The following is an 18,571-nucleotide window of genomic DNA, read 5'->3' as shown; positions in this document are numbered from 1 at the left end:
GTAGAAATAACCCCTCCATGACCACGGCAGTGACTCAAACCTGCAATCTTCTGATCCAAAGTCAGATGCCTTATCCATTAGGCCACACAGCCACTGGCTGGTCAAGTCTTTGTTCAAAATGCCAAGAGCCTGGGATGGTCTCCACCGATAACATTAGCAAAAGAAGGTTTTCCTCTTCTCTTCCTAAGGTAGAGAAAAACCAGCTCACATTGTAAATCCTGCATCAGGCAGGCCACCTTTACCTAGGGTTCCCCCAGGCTTCCATTTCCCAGTGAGGACTCCCCATGTGGCTGCCTGGTATGCACCATGCTTCAGTCTCCCCTGGTAGGAGGAGGACTGATCAGGCTCCAGTCTGGGCACTGCTATTGGCAGAGATGTGACCTTTATTAGATGAATTAAAGTCAGAGATTTCAGAGCCAAATCTCAGAGCCACAGATTTACCAGTTTCAGTGAAGGAGATAATCTTCCCTGGGGTGGTGAGGAAAGTGGAGGAGAGACGTTTTCCCTAAGCTAGAAACAGAAAAGGTTTTTTCCAAGAACAGCTACCAATTCAGCTGGGTCTAACAGCTTCTTCCCCACTAGCGGATAGGCTGCCCTCACACTATCTCAGTCGGATTCCCTAACTTTTCAGTCACTCCCTGACATTGAAGCCATTCATTTCAGTTGGTAAAGCTTGGAACTGTTCAAATGTCAAAGTTCATCTCATAGTCAAGTCAGAGTCTACCAAGCTCCACCTCCTCCCAGCACAGCCTTGACTGATGCCTTGAAGGCTAGAGGGAGCAGCTCATTCCCACATTCTTCTTTCTCTGTTTACACAGATTTCTTTTTCTTTTTTTTTTTTTTTTTTATTATACTTTAAGTTCTAGGGTACATGTGCATAACGTGCAGGTTTGTTACTCATGTATACTTGTGCCATGTTGGTGTGCTGCACCCATCAACTCGTCAGCACCCATCAACTCGTTTTGACAAGGGGGTAGGAAGGATGGAGAAGAAGCACAGATAGCCCTTTACGTGACTGGCCACGGCGTAGTTTTGGTCTCTTCCCTTGGCTATTTATGCTGGCCTGGCTTGTCATCTATAGGTTTGGTATGGACACGTGGTGGCCCCAATGGGCTCCTGCTGAGGAGGGACTCATCCCAAGCAGCCCGCTAGCGTGGGTGGTGGGAGGGGTCCTTTGGGAAGATGGTGATGCCTGGTCAAGCTGCCTCCACCCCATTGCATCAGGAGTCCCTTCTTTTTACCCTTTGCCCCAAGTTCATCTACCTCTGCTAGCCCAGCTCAGAGGTAGAGTTTTGCTCTTGTTCCTGAGGCCAGAGTGCAATGGCACTATCATGGCTCACTGCAACCTCCGACTCCTGGGTTCAAGCGATTCTCCTGCCTCAGCCACCCGAGTGACTGGGATTACAGGTGCGCGCCATCATGCCTGGCTACTTTTCATATTTTCAGTAGAGACGGAGTTTTGCCATATTGGTCAGGCTGGTCTCGAACTCCTGACCTCAGGTGATCCACCTGCCTTGGCCTCCCAAAATCCTGGGATTACAGGTATGAGCCACCTCTCCAGGCCAACAGTACCATCTTTAAAAGAAAGGTTCTGCTGGGTGCACTGGCAATCCCAGCACTTTGGGAGGCCAAGGCAGGTGGATCACCTGAGGTTAGGAGTTCAAGACCAGCCTGACCAATATGGTGAAACCCTGTCTCTACCAAAAACACAAAAATTAGCCGGGCTTGGTTGCTCGTGCCTGTAATCCCAGCTACTCAGGAGGCTGAGGTGAGGAGAATCACTTGAACCTGGGAGGTGGAGGTTGTGGTGAGTCAAGATCCTGCCACTGCACTCTAGCCTGGGTGACAGAGCGAGACTCTGTCTCAACAAAAAAAAGAAATGTTCTTTGCCCTCCCTCTTTCCCCTTTGGCTTTGAGAAGAATAGTCAGGTGGGGTGTGTGTGTATAGGTTTTTTTTTTTTTTTTTTTTTTTGAGACAGGGTTTCACTCTGTTACCCAGGCTGGAGTGCAGTGGTGCGATCACAACTCACTGCAGCCTCAACCTCCCAGGCTCAAGCAATCCACCCGCCTCAGCCTCCTGAGTAGCTGGAACTATCTGTGCACGCCACCACGCCCAGCTAATGTTTGTATTTTTTGTAGAGACAGGGTCTCATTATGTTGCCCAGACTGGTCTCGAACTCCTTAGCTCAAGTGATCCACCTGTCTCAGCCTCTTAAAGAGCTGGGATTACAGCGTGAGCCATAGCATCCGGCCTTAGTCAGGTGTTTAATTCCATGGAGAGGAGGGAATTAGCTTCATACAAACACTAAATGTCCCTATTGTGGCTCAGAAAACCGTGCCCCCAAGAGAAGGCCTCAGAAGCAAAAGCTTTTCTCTGACCTTCTCCTGCCCTCCTATCTCTCAGTGCCATTCTCCCCCAGGGCTAGCCATAGAAACTAGAATGCCTCTTCCCTAAGGTGGGTCATAGAAAGCAGAACCCTGGCCTGGTACAGTGGCTCACACCTGTAATCCCAGCACTTTGGGAGGCCGAGGTGGGTGGATCACCTGAGGTCAGGAGTTTGAGCAGCCTGGCCAACATGGTGATAACCCCATCCCAACTAAAAATACAAAAAATACAAAACTCCAGCCACTTTCTAAGTCCAGAACTTCTTTCCTGGGCCTTTGATTTTTTTTTTTTTTTTTTTTTTTTTTTTTCCCCCTCAGTGGCGCAATCTTGGCTCAGGGCAATCTCCGCCTCCTCCCAGGTTCAAGCGATTCTCCTGCCTCAGCCTCCTGCATAGCTGGGACTACAGGCATGCGCCACCACGCCTGGCTAATTTTTGTATTAGTAGAGACGGGGTTTCACCATGTTGGCCAGGCTGGTCTTGAATTCCTGGCCTCGTGATCAGTCCATCTTGGCCTCCCAAAGTGCCATGATTACAGGTATGAGCCACCACGCCCGGCTATTTCCTGGACATCTTGATTCCAGGCAGGATATGTAGAGAAAATATTGCAACTTGCCTGTAGCTGTCTCCTTGCCCTCCCTCTAGGCATTCAGTCTCCTGGGGAGATACCAACTTAAGACCCTACCTTAGGAAAGGACTTATTCCAAGGTCCCTGCTCACTCACAAACTAGGACTTCCTTAGTACCTCTGTGTGCATGTGTGTGTGGGGAGGAAGATTCTCCACAGTGGCCAAGGGGGAGGTTGGTGGGGAAGAGTAGAGAGAAGGGAACTAAGAAGTCCAGCTCCGGCTGGGCACAGTGGCTCACGCCTGTACTCCTAGCACTTTGGGAGGCCCAGGCGGGCGGATCACGAGGTCAGGAGATCGAGACTATCCTGGCTAACACGGTGAAACCCCGTCTCTACTAAAAAAATACAAAAAAATTAGCTGGACGTGGTGGCGGGCGCCTGTAGTCCCAGTTACTCGGGAGGTGGAGGCAGGAGAACGGCGGGAACCCTGGAGGCGCAGCTTGCAGTGAGCCGAGATCGCGCCACTGCACTCCAGCCTGAGGAACAGACCGAGACTCCGTCTCAAAAAACAAAAAAAGTCCAGCTCCTTCCCTCCTTGGGAGAGCTAGAGTCAAACTCCCTCAGAATGTCACACCCACCTAGGACATGTCCCCATAGTGGTGGGAGAAACTGCCTCAGAGAGGGGTTGGGTCACGGCCCTACTTAATACTGTGAAAGGAAAATTAAAACTCAGCACCTCAATTCACTCTGCCAGAAGGAAAAAAAAAAAAAAAATCCCAAAAGCTGAGTCATACATGAAATTGCCTTTCCTTTTGTTCCTAAACAGACAGCTACAGATAAAATGTTAAATATCTCCACAGGCAGCTACTCTGCTTTCACCTTATCTTATGTAAACACTGATTTACTCATTGTGAGACAAATCCATAATTGACTATTCCCCTACCTACTCCTTTTCCCTTGCAACTTGTGGATTTCCAGACCCTCCCTCTTTCCCCTCCAGCCGCTTTTCCCCTTTAAATAGTGAAGTCCTGGGAGTCATCTTTGGAGAAAGGCACAGACCACACAGACTGTCTGTGATTCCCTGTTTTTCCTTCTGCGCATATCCTTAACCTTGGAAAAATTAACTCATAAATTGTTTCAGACCTGTCTCAGAGCAATACTTTATGTCTGGTCCCTGTTTTGATCTTTCATATTTAAAAAACATTAATTTTTACTTGGTTTTCTTGGGTTTTGAGAGAAGCATCTGAAATTCTTTTAGTCTGGAAAAATTATTAATCTTCTCCAGTGGCACCTCCCACCTCAGGTTCTTCCTGAGAGGATGCTTCTTCTGTTCATCTTATTTGTTTAAAAATCCCTGCACCCCAGCTTGTGAGTAGGGTGCCCCATATTGAAGGTAAAAATTCTAGCAAGGTGATATCACTTGCTTAAGGTGGCACAGCTAGCAAATTGCACAAGGAAACAGCAAACTCAGGCAGCCACAAGCCATATACCAGAGCCTAAACTCTTTTTTACTATTATTATTATTGTTGAGACGGAGTCTTGCTCTGGTTTGTGGCCCAGGCTGGAGTGCAGTGGCAAGATCTTGGCTCACTGCAACTTCCGCCTCCTAGGTTCAAGCGATTCTCCTGTCTCAGCCTCCTGAGCAACTGAGATTACATGTATGAGCTACCACGCTCGGCTAATTTTTGTGTTTTTAGTAGAGACGGGGTTTCACCATATTGGCTAGCTGGTCTCAAACTCCTGACCTCAGGTGATCCGCCCGCCTCAGCTTCCCAAAGTGCTGGGATTATAGGTATAAACCACTGCACCCAGCCTTTCTTTTTTTTTTTTTTTTTTTTTTTTTCAGAGTCTAAACTCTTAACAATGTTAAACTATCTCCTCCTGATTCCTTCCCTTCACTTATTTTTATAACATCATAGCTGGGAAATCTACCCTCCAAATATTTTTGAATTGAAACTGCCAATGGTGAAATTGCTGCTTCTAACTGGAGCCTAGAGAGAATCCTAAGACTTTTCCTAAATTCTTCATAAAACCTCACCTTTCCCCAGCCTTTCAGGTGCTAGTTGACCCTCCACATTCTTCACAAACATTCTTTCAGGTCACTTCCTTATTGAGAAAGACTCAGTCATGACTTCCAGCATTTTCTGTCTGCACACAAATTCTGAAAGCTTTCGCCAGCTGTGACTGTGTTTCTCCCACAGCTAACGAACAACACACTTCCTAGAAACAGAAAGTTCAAGGAACTGAACTTGTAATATTTTTTCTTGGCCTTGTGTTTGTGACAATTACATTAAATTTCCCCCTCCAATTCCATCCAATAAGATGATACAACCACTGAAGTTGCCTTTCGTCTCTTTCCAGTAATTAACTATGATTTATTCTGTGTTATTAATCCTTGTATTTCCCCTCTGCCTGCTTGCTGATAACTCCCCTACCCTGGGTGAATCCACCCCCTGAATTCCTCAAATCCAGGATCATAATTAAGAGTTGGTAGCGTAGCAGCCCCTGAGCCCTGGCTGAGAAATAGGAGAAGGAGGAAAAAGCTGGTCGTGGCAAATGCTCTGTCTTCTGCCAACCCAAACCCCAGGTGTTTTTAAGGGGGGCCAAACTGGCTCTCAAAATCAGTATCAGCCCCAGATCCAGATTAGCACATTTTCTCCCAATGCAGGAACTGCTTCTCTTTACAAGAAATGCAGGTGTGCCGGGCATGGTGGTTCACACCTGTAATCCCAGTATTTTGGGAGGCAGAGGCAGGCGGATCACTTGAAGTCAGGAGTTCGAGACCAGCCTAGCAAACATGGTGAAACACAGTCTCTACTAAAAATACAAAATTAGTTGGGTATGGTGGTGTGTACCTGTAATCCCAGCTAGGGAAGCTAATGCAAGAAAATAGCTTGAACCTGAGAGGTGGAGGTTACAGTGGGCCAAGATCTTGCCACTGCACTCCAGCCTGGGCAACAGAGTGGGACTCCGTCTCAAAAAAAAAAAAAAAAAAAAGGAAATGCAGGTGCTCTCGTGGTGGGAGGGTTCTGAGAGCAAGACCTGTCTCTCTCTTGCCATGGGTCCCTTTCTCTGCCAGTTTCAGAATCCACTTGCTGGATTCTCCCCCAAGCCTGGAGCCTTACTCTCATTTGAAAGCACTGTGACCAGTGACTGCACTCACAACCTGAGGACTGTGGGGATGCCCCTGCCCAAATCCCAGGATCCTCTCTGCTGAGCATTGCCACAAATTAACAAGATCGATGAGAAGACCCCTGACCAGTCAGGCACACTGCCAGTCCCCAAAGGATGTGTGTACAGAGGACATTTGTGGCAAACCCCTGATGAGTCGAGGCAGATTTAGATAGCCTACAAGGCCTCTTTTTGTTTCACTAACCTTGGGCCCAGACCAAGGTGACCTTATGCTCTGAGACGGTGTTTCTCAACAGTGATTGCACAAGAGAATCAGCAGGAAGCTTGGAAAATATTCAATTAAATGACAATCTCTGAAGTAGGGCTTGAGCATTGGCATTCTTTGTTTCTGTTGATCAAGGCATAAACTATGTGAAGTGTGGGAAGTGTGCTAATCTTGAGCATAGCTTACGTATTAGCTATTATGTATTATGTATGTATTAGTCCATTTTCATACTGCTATGAAGAAATACCCAAGATGGGTAATTTATAAAGAAAAAGAGGTTTAATAGACTCACAGTACCATATGGCTGGGGAGGCCTCACAATCATGGCAAAAGGTAAAGGAAGAACAAAGGCACATCTTACATGGCAGCAGGCAAGACAGCAAGTGGAGGGGAACTGCCCTTTATAAAACCATCAGATATTGTGAGACTTACTTGCTATCACGAGAGCAGCACAAGAAAAACCCGCCCCCATGATTCAATTACCTCCCACTGGTTCCCTTCCATGACACATGGGGATTATGGGAGCTACAATTCAAGATGAGATTTGGGGCTGGGCATGGTGGCTCACAGCTGTAATCCCAGCACTTTGGGAGGCCAAGGCAGGCAGATCGCTTGAGATCAGGAGTTCAAGACCAGCCTGGCCAACATGGTGAAACACTGTCTCTACTAAAAATACAAAAATTAGCCAGGCGTGGTGGCCTATACCTGTAGTCCCAGCTACTCAGGAGGCTGGGGCAGGAGAATCGCTTGAACCCTGGAGGCGGAGGTTGCAGTGAACCGAGACCATGCCATTGCACTCCAGCCTGGGCGACAGAGTGATACAGTAAGACTCCACCTAAAAAAAAAAAAAAGTTGACATTTGGGTGAGGACACAGTCAAACCATATCTATGCCTATATCTACATCTATATCTGCTTATTTTCACAGATACAGATACCTACAGACATGTGGGACACAGATCAAGATATACATTTTGAGCATTCTAGAAAGTCACCTTCAATCTCTTCCTGGTAATTAACCACAATTTATTTTTCCATTCTCCTGTTTCTACTTTTTGCCGTATGCATACAGCAAGCATTTTTCATTTTACACATCCTTTCGTGGACATTTGCTTCCATTTCTCTTTAAATCTCCCTACCCCTCTTTTTTTTTACAGATACCTGTCTGGGTGAGCTGGTTTCAAGCATGGGTATTTTTTGAAAGCTCCCCCTGGTGATTCAGGAATTCTAAGATTCAGCATTGAGACCCACTGCCTTAGGACCACACTGATTATAAACAGAGGCACAAATTTGCTCAATGGATAGAGGCTTCTCTGTGAGGCTGAGCACAGAAGTTGTGGGAATCTTCATGTCCCTCCTTTGGGTGCCACTCTTATATTCCACTTGAGTTCCCATGATCGGGAGAAGGGGTTGGGGAGGGTCCTGTGGGGGAGGCAGCCCCATGCGTATTTTATCACACCAGCTCTGTGAGTAGAAGGCAAGGAAGTCACCCAGATGAGGCTCTGAAAAAGACTGTAGGCCAGAAGACCCTTTTTGTCCCTCCTACCAACAGGTAGGTCCTGATAAGAGGCTCTGCTGTATCCTTGAGAACCATCTCAGAGGACCCTCTTTTGGGATGCAGCTCCCTCATCCCAAAGCTTTGGAAAACCCTGAGCTTCCTCACTAGGGCAGACCTGTCTGCCTTTCATCATTACATGGAACCAGACTTCATGTCTTGGAGTTTCTCTAATTTCAGCATTATTCTTGAGATGAACTGGAAGTCATATGAAGATCAGAGAGGACTCAGTGATTATAACGAGGCAGGCTTCAGGGCAAGGGCCTGGAATTATTTGGGCAAGAAACTCCTGAAAAACCTCTCTCAAGTATTTAGCCAGAAGTGAGGAGGGTGGGCAAAGAGTTATTTTCAGGGTATTTTTCAGACACCTTGAAAATGTTAGGGTGGTTAATTTCAGAGTGATTTTGAATCCCAACAAATCTCCTATGTCTCACTCAGTGGTTCTAAAGTGTGTTCTGCAAGCCAGCAGCATGGGGGGTCACCTGGAAATATGTCCGAAATGAAAATTATTTGGCCACACCCAGCCCTGTTGACTCAGAAACTCAAGAGGGAAGGGCAAGCAGTCTGTTTTAGCAAGCCCTCCATAGGATTCTGATGCACACTCAACTTTGAGAACCACTATTTGTGATAGAGTCTACCCCCTGCCTTAATGGGTGATCAGTATGGAGAAGTCACATTTGGTAGATTTCCCATTTTAACCTTTTTTTTTTTTTTTTTTTTTTTTTGAGTAAAAAAATATTCCACCTTAGTGTCCCAAGCGTTTGGACAGAGACACAGAGAATTGCTTACTAGTTTCGGGGAGATTATGACATTTTTGCAAGATAAGTAACTTTCAGCTCCATTTTCCTATCCAGTCTACAGAATGTCCATTCTGTTAGTCTCTGCTGACAGGGGAAAGGAGGTGGCAGAGTAAAAGATTCACTCCCTACCTGTCCCCATAGGAAGGGCACAGAATGTCTCACCCTTTGCTGCAGTAGCCTCCAGGCCTAGGGCTGTGAAGCAACCTTGTGTTTACTTGCTCAGTTCCGGCTGGAGTGCATGATGCGGAAGTAGAGTTTACGCACAAAGAGAGAACATGTACTCAGTGTCTCTGCATGCCAGACTCTGATACAAAAGCAACAGATACAGAGAAAGTCACGAGCTTTGTTCTTAAGGAGGGTAAGTAACAAAAGTTTAACCACTTGGAACAGGTACAACTTCTGGGATACGTCTGAGTCAGTTCAGGCTGCCATAATTGAATACCATAGACTGGGAAGCTTATAAACAGCATAAATCTGTCTCTGAAAGTTCTAGAGGCTGGGGAGTGTTAAGATCAATGCACTGGTAAATTCGGTGTCTAATGGGGGCCTGCTTCCTGTTCATAGACGGCCATCTTCTGGCTGTGTCCTCATATGATGGAAGGAGCAAGAGATCTCTCTAGGGTCCCTTTTAAATTTTATTTATTTATTTATTTTCTGAGGTCTCTTCTATAAGAACACTAATGCCATTCATGAGGGCTCCATCCTTGTGACCCAGTCACCTCCCAAATACCCCATCTCCTAATATCACCAGATTGGGGTTCAGGATTTCAACATATGAATTTTGGGGTATGCAAACATTTACTCCATAACAGGAGATAATTAATTATCAACAACTTTATTTTTACCTTCCAAGGCCTTGGATGAAATTCAAGGCTGGGTGTGTCACTCACAGGAATGAAAACAACGCTTTCCAGTTCAGAACTTAATAAGTCCTGTCCAGCACAAGTTTAAAAACAAAAAAGCCTTACAGCGTCTTTCTGAGGAGCTCTGGGCTGCACGTCTGCAGTGAGGAAGAAATGGGAAGCTTGGTTAACTGCTCTCCCAACTTGAGCTTCTAGCTGTCATTCCAAGTTACTTAGAGAAGTTTCTGTCCTCTCCAGGGTTGGGAGTGTACAATAACTGGGAGGGAGGTGGGGTAGGACCTTACCTGAGTAATACTGTCATGAGATACATGGTTTTGGAAATTCACCCTCTAGCGGATGGGATCCTCTCCGGGCATGGGAGGAGGCACCTCTGCTTTTCCTGGTTGCTTAGAATCCATCTGCAACTCCTCTGCATGCAGGAGTCAACCTCCAGCTTGGTTTTGCTCTTGTTCTGCACCTCACCCCTCCAAGGCAGTGGTTGTAACCAGGATATAATAAAACCTTACACCATCCCTCTTAAATGTGAAGTCCCTCTCTGCTTCATGGGTCCCACGCATGCTTTGTGCTCGCAATCTCAGGAGAGGAGGCCAACTTCGAGCAGCCATTAGGGACACCATCAGCTACGACCTGGAGCCCTTTGGAGTTCTCAGGTGTATCATGTTCTCCAATTTACAAGGAACAAATAAAAGCCGCTTGAGGGGCCCCTTTGAAGCCTCTTTCCCACAGCTTGAAATGAGGCAGGCATCCCCTACTACCCCCTCTTTATGGGTATAGGACTCTCAGCTGACTGACAGTTCGCGCCAACAACCTTCTAATTGCCAACCGCTGATGCGGGTGAGCTTGAAAATTATGTATGAAGTTAAACAGAAAATTACCGTATGACCTCACAATTCCACTCCTAGGTATACACCCAAAAGAATGGAACAAAGGAACTCAAATAAGCACAAGTACACCCATGTTTTCAGCACTGTTCACAATAGCCAAACGGTGGAAACAACCCAAGTGCCCACCCACAGATGCGCAGAGAAACAAAATGTGGTCTATCCGTATGACAGAATATGATTCGGCCATCAACAGGAATGAAGTACTGATTCATGTTAGAACATGCATGAACCTTGAAAGCATTATGCTAGGAGAAAGAAGCTCATCCACAAAAGGGCACATATTGTAGGATTCTATTTATATGCAATGTCCACAATAGGCAAATTCATAGACAGAAAGCAGGAAGTGAGGGGAATGAGGAGTGATCATTTAAAGGACACAGGATTTCTGTCTGGGATAATGGAAAGGTTTTGGAACTAGAGCTGGTGGTTGTATAACATTGTGAATGTACTAAATTGCCTGCTTTACAATGGTCAATGTTATGTGAATTTCCTCTTAATAATTTATTACTTTTGTTTGTTTGTTTGTTTTTTTGAGACAGTCTTGCTCTGTTGCCCAGGCTAGAGTGCAATGGCATGATCTCTGTGGGCTGCAACCTCCACCTCCTCAGTTCAAGCAATTCTCCTGCCTCAGCCTCCCAAGTAGCTGGGATTACAGGTGCCTGTCAACGCACCCAGCTAATTTTTGTATTTTTACAGAAATACAGAGACGGGTATCACCATGTTGGGCAGGCTGGTCTCGATCTCCTGACCTCAGGTGATCCACCTACCTTGGCCTCCCAAAGTGCTGGGATTACAAGTGTGAGCCACCTCCCCCGGCCAAGTTATTACTTTTTTTAAAGTTATGTATGCTTGCCCAGCAAGCCCTCTGGCCCCTCTGACCTCTCTGCCTGAATCTTTCTGTCCCATCCACATGGCTCTGTCCCAGGTGCTCATCCCATTTTTCGTCTGCATTCCTCCTTGGAGAGGTGGTCCATGGTGTTACCTCTCATGCCTATGCAGGTGATTCCCTGGGGAATATCCTACCCTGCTCACTCTCTTGAAGCCCAGGACCCATTTTAAATGGGTTCCTGGAATGCTATGCTTTAACCTGAACCCCTTGCACCAAATTCACTCCTACTTTTTTGCTCCCCAAACTGATTCTTCTCCACTTTTGATGTAGGCTCAGATGGAACTGGATTAAGCCTACCAATAATAAAGCTTCCAAGAAAGGGTCTGATGTCAGAAGATTATTCATACTTGCCTCAACCTGCCCAGCGCTCACTTTCCTCTGTCTGCCTGGAGTGAGCTTTGTGCTGTGACACCTCACATACAGGTAGAAAAGATAACCTGAATTATATTTGGTGACATTTATGGAGTCCAGAGAGTTATAGCAGAAAACCCTCATCATACCCTCATAATGAGCCTGTACCTTTCCAGTGTACCAGACTGATGGCCAAGGACCAAGTATATCACTCAATGGTCTGGGTGACATATGAGTATTCAGGTGTATCAAGAAGAATATGTGCATTAATTACACATTAATTACCTTAAGTGTTATACTTAAGGTGCTGGGTTTATACTCAGACAGCTTTATTACAGGTAAAGGGTACAATACTGCAACTGCAAGAGAGAGAAGAGTACCAAAAGGGATCTGGAGATCTCAGGCACAGCTTCTTTGTCTTCCCATTGTGAGTCACACAAGACATGCTTGGTTTCTAGGTCTCAGACACCATCAGCATTCACACAAAGAATCCAAGAACTGGAAACCCAGGTCTACCTGTAGTGAGGGTCCCTTCTAGTGAGCTGGTCCCCTAGCCCATTCCAGCTACATGGCCAGCCTTAAAGGTCAAAACCACCCAGGCTTCACCAACATCAGATACATATAATAATTATTATGAATCCTAAACATCGCAGGTAGACTGGTACATCCTTTTGGGAAACTACACATGAACCCATGGTTAAAACACGTTATTTATCTTTAGTGAATGCATTTCATAGTTTTAGCTAAGGTCACTACCATGCACCAGACAGCTCTGGAGATAAGCATGCAGTCAATCCAGACCAGCTGAAATGAACCCAGACTAAACCACATGGCAAACGTATTCGACAGCCACAGCCATTTTCTTCAGATCAGTCTGCAAGGCTTACAAACTCGGAATTAGAGAAACTGCCACAAGTTCATATACTCGCATGACCCTGAGAGGCTCTGAAAAGCCCTCCTTAGCTGCCCTGGAGTGAGACATAGGTAATGTGGCCAAGGGACATCTGAACATTGTCACTTTATTTTTACACATACTTTTATGTGTCTGTGATGGAGCCTTCTTAAGCACAAGAACACTGCTCCCATGAGATGCAGGATTTGTGGGTTGTGAGCATTCAGATGATAATGGTATCTGGTGTGCATTACCCTTTGTGTTACCATACAGAGGATCTCCTGATCAACCCAGAGGCCTTTCCAGGATTAATGGGCAGTTCATCTGTGTTTCTCCCATCTGTCCTTGGAGCTATTCTCCTCATAGCTTTTGCTGTTATAACTATGTGAAGGAATAAACTAGGTGCGGACTGAATAATGAGGGAGGATGTGCACCCTTAATCAACTTCTAACAGCTTATACCTTGGGCTTAGTTTGAGTTGTTCTTTTGCCAGCATCTATGGTAGCAGCAGGAACCCTGGCATGGCTGTTCCCTAATCTTCAGAAGTTGGTCAGCTGTCTGTCTCAATCAAGGCAAGGAAGTTACAGCTACTGGGGATTCAGGGAATGGAACCACCTGTATTTTCAGTAAATGCTTTACTGTACCTTACAGTTTTCGTAAGGCAGGACCATGCCCATGACAACAAGGTCCTAGGGGTAACAGAGCAACAGGGTGGAAAGAACTTGAGCCTCTAAATGACTGCTTAGAACAAATCTGCCTTCAGACCTCAAATGCTCCTCTGGGGCTATAATGTGAGAGAGAGACTTCTATCTTCTTTCAGCCACTGAATTATTTACTAGGTCTCTTTGTTGGCTGTTTAGCTTTACCCAATATAGAAATGGGCACCTTAGTACTGGGGTGATTCCGTAAAATGTGTGTGTGTGTTTGTGTGTGTGTACTTGTGAACAGCAGGAGGTCAGCAAACAGACACTGCAACTGCAAGACGGGGAGCTGGAGATTGTTCTTATGACAGGCCAGAATATTTGCATAACTCAGTAGACATTTGTGGTAACTTAGAAGGCAGGCCACATGCCTATGTGCTCTCCAGGCAGCAGTTGGGAAGAGCCAGAATTTTAGCACGTGTTCGCTCTTAGGGACAGTGGGTGCTTTTTTTTTTTTTTTCTTTTTGGAGACGGAGTCTTGCTCTGTCGTCCAGGTTGGAGTGCAGTGGTGCAATCTCGGCTCGCTGCAAGCTCTGCCTCCTAGGTTCACGCCATTCTCCTGCCTCAGCCTCCCAAGTAGCTGGGACTACAGGCTCCCACAGCCATGCTCAACTTTTTTTTTTTTTTTTTTGTATTTTAGTAAAGAGGGGGTGTCACTGTGTTGCCCAGGCTGGTCTCAAACTCCTGAGCTCAGGCAATCCGCCTGCCTCAGCCTCCCAAAGTGCTAGGATTACAGGCATGAGCTACCGCCCCCAGCCCAGTGGGTGCTTTCATCAGACACTGTCAGCACCCCACCCTTATCCCCATGCGTGAGCCACTTCATTGTACACGGCCTAATTTCCAACTCAGTTGTACCATCTCCCTTCTTGACGCTGGTCTGTGCTGAAGGTAGGCGCCACTGGTCTGAGAAAAAGCAGACCTGGCCCAGGACCAAGAATAGGAGTTTGTTTGCTATTGAATGAAGCTGATGGAGGGAAAGTTTAAGAGCACAGGCTTTGGCTCTGACTGCCTGGGTTTGGATCTCTCCTTTCACGCAAGTTAATCAAACTCTCTGAGTGAGTTTCTTCCTTTGTAAAATGGAGGTGATACTAGTTGTATGTATCTCAAAGGAGTGTTGTAAGAATTTAATGGGATAATCCATAGCAGATGCTCAGCACAGTGCCTAGTTCAGAGCTAGCCCTTAAGAAGGATGAGCCATGATTGACGGAAGATGCAGGTATCCTCTGCCATCTGACTACAAGGTCAGTTTTCTATTTAAATGTGTGTGAGTGCCACATTTGATCTACAGATAGGACTGCACACACGGGGGTGTTCATTGCAGTGTTTTGGGAATGGCTATACGTACATCTTCATGGATTCCTGGTTAGTATGAAGGGTAAGAAAAGTCCTCCTGGCCTCCTAGGAAAGTTCCTAGCGCTAGAAGCTGCTTTTACTTTAGGGACCACTGCCACCTCCTGGTCACATTCTATACTTGCAGGTAAAGGTGAGCATCTTGAGTCAATTGAAAACATTGAAAGTAGTGTGAGGAACCCTTTCCATTATCTTTAAGTACCTGTAGATTTTAATTCATTAAAGAGGGATTGTAACCACCTGGGTTTGAAGCCAGCATTTTTCCCTGAGCCTTTCAATAATTTTGATTTGATCTTTAACCCTTTCCATGATCAGTGAAGGAGCTTCTGCCACCTTCATGCTTATCTTGGGAAGTGCCTAAATTTCTCCTTTAGAGCTCCTGGAACCTTGTGATCCTCTACTAATGAGTTCTGAAACCCTTCTCGTTTTTACCAAACATCTTATCACCTAGCAGTCTCTCTCATGTCCAGAAGAATACATAATTATATGAATCCCAAGGTGAGTGGAAAAATTAAAAGTATGCTAAGACAGTGCAGGTTCTCACTGGATGACCTATTTAATAGTTAAGGAAATGCAGGTGTGAAAACATTGCCTGACCTCAAACCTGCTATGTTCCCAAACTCCCAGTGCTAAGAGAGAACTTAACATAACTTCCCCAATTCCAGTTGAAACCATCCTAAGAACCCCCCTTTTAAATTTCTTCTTTATATTCATAGAACGTGACACATCGTAGGCACTCAAATAAGTATCCCTAAATGTAGGAATTTAGAAAGAATGAACTCTAAGTACATCTGTATCAACCTCTCACCAAACACTTTGCATATGATGTATGGTTCAATTCTCATGGCAACTTTGTAAGTCAGAAATCTGATCTAAAATAAGCAAACTGTCAACAATTCCACAGAAAACGTGTCAGGCCCTAATTTGAGTTCCTTGCCTGATCACAAATGTTGAACCCTTGTGAGAAAAGACATCGACCCTCTAACAGGGGCAGAAGAATTAAAGTCTGGGATCCAAATCTGGCCTGCCACTTGCTTTTGTACATCCCAAAGAGATTTTACTTTTTGTTGCTGTTGTTGTTGTTTTGGGTTTTTTTTGAGACAGAGTCTCATTCTGTCACCCAGGCTGGAGTGCAGTGGTGTGATCTTGGCTCACTGCAGTCTCTGCCTCCCAGGTTCAAGCAATTCTCCTGCCTCAGCCTCCTAAGTAGCTGGGACTACTACTACAGGTGCCCTCCAACATGCCTGGCTAATTTTTGTATTTTTAGTAGAAATGGGGTTTCACCTTGTGGTCAGGCTGGTCTCGAACTCCTGACCTCAGGTGATCCGGTGCCTCAGCCTCCCAAAGTGCTGTACCCAGTCTGATTTTACATTTTTTAATGGTTGACAGAGATCAAAGAAATAAATTTTGTGACATGTGAAAATTATATAAAATAAAAATTTTAATGTTCATAAATACAGTTTTACTGGAACGCAGCCACACTCGTTCATTTCTATGTTGTCTGTGGCCACTTTCAGGTGACAGTGGCAGAATTGGGTGGCTGTATGACCCACAAAGGCTAAAATATTCACTATCTGACTCTTTACTAAAAAGCTTTGCAAAAAAAATAAAAAATAGAATGAACTCAGCTGATCACATGAACACCTGCTCTGTGTTGTTCCTAACCAGTTTTGGGTCAAACGATACAGAGATTTGAAAACACTTTTGCAAAGATTATGACAGTGAGAGAAATCTAGCATGGCTGGCTCCAGCTTGCCCCTAGCCTCACAGGCTAGCTGTCATCACTCATTCCTGGGTGTAGGCCAACCTAACCATGGGAAGAATTTAGTTTATAGTTTAAAGCAAGGATGATAATAGCCCTTCCCTAAACTAAATCACCTTTGTAAAACTAATGAAAGTCCACAAGATTAGGATTATGAGAGGGGGTTGAATTCTGCTAAGATAAAGCTGTGGTTAAATGATAACCAGCTGTTAGGTCCAGGGTCAGATTCCAGGCCATGCTGAGGTCCAAAGGGAGTTCATGGATCAATGGCAGATAGCTGAAAGAATATTTGGGGGGCCATAGGTAGGTGAAATACAGCTTTATTCAGCAGCTCTCTCATCAGCAGCTCTCTCACAATGTCTGCTCTGTCTTGGCTGCTTGCTCTGGCAGGTCCCATGCACAGCTGCATGGCCAGCTCTCCCTTCAGGGTCAGCAGCTTAACTCTTTCTCTCTCTGAGAACAAGCAAGTTGAGCTGTGTTGTGGCTCTCCTCTGTCCATCTGCAAAGACAGCTTTGACTCTCTCTTTCTTGGGGTGAGAGCATCTGTACAGTGTCAGCAGGGCAGTTATACTTTTTACAGTCAATAGTGGCATAGAGCCAAGTGATGGCCTTCCCATATTATGGCTACATAGCTGTATTTACATTATAACAAGCAGAGTTATGCACCTGCACTACAAACTTGCTGAGTCACGCAGAATGTAAACATCCTACCTTGGCCTATCCTTGACCAAAGCACATTCATTAACTTATACCAGCCATTGTTCTGGAAGCCACAAGATCTGTAACTTCTCCAATCACTCCCAGAAGTAACATAACTTTTGTGGAACCTAAGATTGGCCTTTGAGATGTTTTTCAGACTTTTGCATTTCTGGCAACCAACTAATTCTACCTGGATCCATGTGTCTTGTGACTCAACAGGTCCTGTGGCCCCCACCCAGTGGTGAACTCAGTGCACAAGGACCATTTTCCACATCCCTATGATTTCATCCTCAACCAATCAACATTCCCCATTTCCTAGCCCCCTGTCCACCGAACTATCCTTGAAAAACCCAAGCCTTTGGGGAGACTGATGTGAGTAATAACTCTGTCTGCTGCATGGCCAGCCTTGCATTAATTAAACTCTTCCTTTACTGCAATACCATGGTCTCAGTGAAATAATTTTTTCTCTGCGTTGGGCAGGAAGAATGTGTTAGGCAATTACAGATTCTACAAAGACATAGGGGTTTTCCTATGCATCCTAGCTCCCTTACTACCCTTTTTCTTTTCTTTTATTTTCTTTTTTTTGAGACAGTCTCATTCTGTCACCCAGGCTGGAGTGCAGTGGCACGATCTCAGCTCACTGCAACCTCCACCTCCTGGGTTCAAGTGATTCTCCTGCCTCAGCCTCCCGAGTAGCTGGGATTACAGGCCCCCTCCACCACACCCAGCTAGGCTGGTCTTAAACTCGTGACCTCAAGTTATCCACCCACCTCGTTCTCCCCAAGTGTTTGGATTATAGGTGTGACCCACGGCACCTGGCCCCTTACTACCTTTGGAGAGATAATAGGCTCCAGGTGCAATAAGCTCAAGCTCTTCCCCAAACCACATTCTCAGTATAAAGAGAAATTGTGTTGTTCTCAACACAATACAGAAGAGAGGTGAATATAGTCTCTTGCTCAAATGTATAGCTTTATCACAAAGTTAAAATGTCTTTACCTCACTGATAATTCTCTTTAGTTCTGTGGTTAAGAACTCTGACTTTGGTAAGATTGCCTAGATAGGGATGACTTTACATGAGTCATCACTTCAACTATTTGTACTTCAGTTTCTCAACAGTGAAAAAGGAGGAATAACACAACTTACCTATAGTTGTAATGAATTGTAGCTGCCTTATTACCACATTTCATCACATCTCAGATGCCATCAATCAGAATTTGAATTTCTAAATGTAACCATTAAGAAAAATTACTGCCATTTAGATGACAACCCAATACCCTCTAATCACTGAGAATGTTTATTTTGTACCCATTGAATAGCTCCTTTGGGCTTATTAAATATAGATTTTTATGTTACATCACTCTTGTGCATGCATTAAAAAGGAAAGTACAAACAAAATAACCTGGCTAAGGTATTCCTAAGACATCTTTATGTTTAAAGTCTAGCTCTCCTGAGTTCTTTTTCCACACTTTTATACACGTG

At 45.2% G+C, this 18,571-nt stretch overlaps 1 non-coding gene across 1 annotated transcript; it reads right to left on the bottom strand.

The window, feature by feature from the left end:
- Positions 1–18: 18 nt before the first annotated feature.
- TRNAQ-UUG lies at positions 19–92 on the bottom strand. The gene has a single exon. It is a non-coding gene; the product is annotated as a tRNA-Gln (tRNA).
- Between the last annotated feature and the right edge of the window lie 18,479 nt (positions 93–18,571).

The sequence above is a fragment of the Rhinopithecus roxellana genome, chromosome 16, assembly GCF_007565055.1.
Source record: "Rhinopithecus roxellana isolate Shanxi Qingling chromosome 16, ASM756505v1, whole genome shotgun sequence".
Taxonomy (NCBI): domain Eukaryota; kingdom Metazoa; phylum Chordata; class Mammalia; order Primates; family Cercopithecidae; genus Rhinopithecus; species Rhinopithecus roxellana.
This window is presented reverse-complemented; position numbering and strand designations above follow the sequence as displayed.